We start from the raw sequence: 2,724 nt of genomic DNA on the forward strand, positions 1-2,724 counted from the left end.
TTTAAAAATTGAGATATAATTGACATATAACAGTTTCTGGGGTACAATGCAATGACTTGATATAGATAGATAAATAGATAGATATAGGATAAGTAGATATAGATATATTATATATAGAAATGGTCACCACAATGAGTCTGGTTAATATTCAACACCACACAGTTGCAATTTTTTCTTTTCTTATAATGAAAACTTTTAAGATCTATTCTGTCAGCAACTTTCAAATATACAATACAGTGTTATTAACTCTAAAGAATTGAATATTTTTTATAAGCTCCCCAGGTGAACCAACCCAGCACCTGTTACGGACCCTGGATTGGGATCTACTGGCCCTGTCTTCCTTTCCCTCCCTCCTATTTGCTTCTCAGCCAATTTTGTGGCATGGTTCCTCACTCACTCCCCACTCTCCAGTGAGCTTGCAGCTGCTAGACTGAGGTACCCTTTTCCATATGCCACTGACTCACTTGACCATTCTCTCCTTCCTTAAATTCTCCCTTGGCTTCCAGAAGGCCTGCCTGGTATGACAAGCAACTGAGGCCCACAAAGAACTGAGGCTGTTGATCCAACAGCCTGTAAGAACTAAAGCCTGGAAACAACTGTATGGATGAGTCTGGATGACTTCGGCCTTGGTAGACAGCTTGGCGATCTCACAAAAGACCTTGAGCAGCAAACACCCAGCTAAGCCACGTCCAGATTCCTGGCACACACAAACTATGAAATAATAACTGTTTGCTGTTTTAAACTGCTAAATTTGAGGATAATTTGTTACACAACAATAAATAAATATACAAACTGGAAGCAAGATCCTATAGTTAGTGCAGTGGATCGCATCATTTGTACTTTTAACAATAAATTCAACCCTACTATGCAAAATAGGAAGAAAGAACAATTTACACAGTGTTGCCAATTCTCCTTGCTATTCCAAGGAAATGAGATGATGAGGTGACAGAGGTGGATCGGTTCCATCTGTCATTCTCTGTCCCAGTCTTGGGCATCTCCCATAGAAGAAAAAGTCTTAATACTTGCTGCCCTGCTCATATTTTTTAAATATTTAATACAAGTACAAAGTAGGAAGAATGAGGCTAATTCACTGACTTGGGTGCTACATATGGTGTAGACAAAATGACCCTTGAAATTTCTTAACTCATCAGGACCTGAGCACAGGACTCACCTAAACCCAGAATAACAGACCAGTGGAGGAGGCAGCGCAGCCCTGGCTCCCTTGCATCAGAGAGCTCCTCCACCAGCCACCCCTCCCACAGGGTGAGGAGTCAGTGAGGCCCAAGGTATGTGCCCTTCCAGAGCCTCTGTCCACCAGCACCCCACTTTTAGACCAAACTCAGGAACAAGAGACCCCAATTCTCTGTCCAGGTGGTCCTGAGCCCATTTCCAGGGCCTGCATTGGCCTTTCCCCAGGTTCAACTTTCCACACACCACTGGAGCATACACACCAGACCAAGATGAGGCCAAGGGCAGCTGTTTCAAGGGATATGGCTGGAGCTTGTACGTGGGAGCCGGGTGGTCCACACGTGTGCACACAGCCCCTTCCACGCGGACACAGCCGGCAGCAGTAAATAGCATTATGTTAAAGAACACCAGGAGGGTGCCCTGCAGACCCGGAGCCAGCCCGGCTTCTCACTGTCGTTGAGCTCTCAGAACTCGAGCTTAACCTGACTCTTCCCATCACTTTAGAGGAATATTTGTCAAAGCAGACAGACAACATATATCTCAATTAACAGTATGTCAGTTTGATGTATAGCTTTTAAATATTTAGACACACACTAGATGTTCATATATATATGTGAACATCTGTTTGTACTGTAGCCCAGGGTCCCACAAATGATCAGGAAGACCTGGCTAAGAACTAACTTCTTTATCTGTACTTTGTTTTCCTGTTTAGATTTGGCCTCTCTGCCCGAGAAAGTGGAGGCCAAGAAATCATTCGAATGGGGAAGAAGGGCATTGGAATAAAGTGATTCTTTTTCCATCTCCACCTCTTTTTATTTAAGTATGTTTGTTTACTGTTTTGCCCAACACATTTGGTTCAGCCTGTGAAAGCGGTGTGCCTTCCCTCTCTGCGGCCCACGCGGGGCTCGCTCCTGGGGGTACCTGCTGGCGGGGCCCATGCTTGGATTTGCATGCTGTGGTGGTCCTTTAATCCTTTCCCTGGGTAACTCGACTCAGTTGGGCAAGCCCCTTCCAGACCACTTTCTGTGTGCTTTTCTATACATTGTAGAAAACATTATTTCTGTGCGTTTGCCTAAAAAATGATATGACATAGCCCTGGCCAGGTGTCCTTGTGGGGTGGAACATCGTCTGTATGCCAAAAAACCTTGTGCTGGGTTCGATCCCCTGTCCGGGCACATACCTCGGTTTCGGGTTCACTCCCTGGTAGAGGCGCATGCAGGAGGCTACTGATCAATGTTTCTCTCTCTCTCAAATCAATAAACGTATCCTCCTTAGGTGAGGATTTTTAAAAACTCTACGACATATGACTAATTTCCAAGAAGTCAACACTTGAGCAGTTGTTTGGATGCTGATATTAGCCAGTGGACATCTTTAATTATGCGCTCCAGCAACGCTTGGTTTCCTTCCTAAAGGCCATTTCATGCACTCTCTGGCTCTGAGCTCACTTGGCCCTGGCAGTTGGTTCGTTTTCTAGAACAAGGGCACTTGGTTTTTAGTTTCCTGCATTTTCAAGCCATGCGAGGGCTTGCTGTGCAT

The 2,724-nt window shown here is 44.9% G+C and overlaps 1 long non-coding RNA gene across 1 annotated transcript; it reads left to right on the plus strand.

Annotated features, from left to right (window-relative positions):
- The first annotated feature begins 1,055 nt into the window (after positions 1-1,055).
- LOC118498692 lies at positions 1,056-2,485 on the plus strand. The gene is made up of 2 exons (XR_004901161.1): positions 1,056-1,286; positions 1,901-2,485. It is a non-coding gene; the product is annotated as an uncharacterized LOC118498692 (long non-coding RNA).
- Positions 2,486-2,724: the final 239 nt, after the last annotated feature.

Source organism: Phyllostomus discolor, chromosome 2 (assembly GCF_004126475.2).
Source record: "Phyllostomus discolor isolate MPI-MPIP mPhyDis1 chromosome 2, mPhyDis1.pri.v3, whole genome shotgun sequence".
In the NCBI taxonomy this organism is placed as follows: Eukaryota; Metazoa; Chordata; class Mammalia; order Chiroptera; family Phyllostomidae; genus Phyllostomus; species Phyllostomus discolor.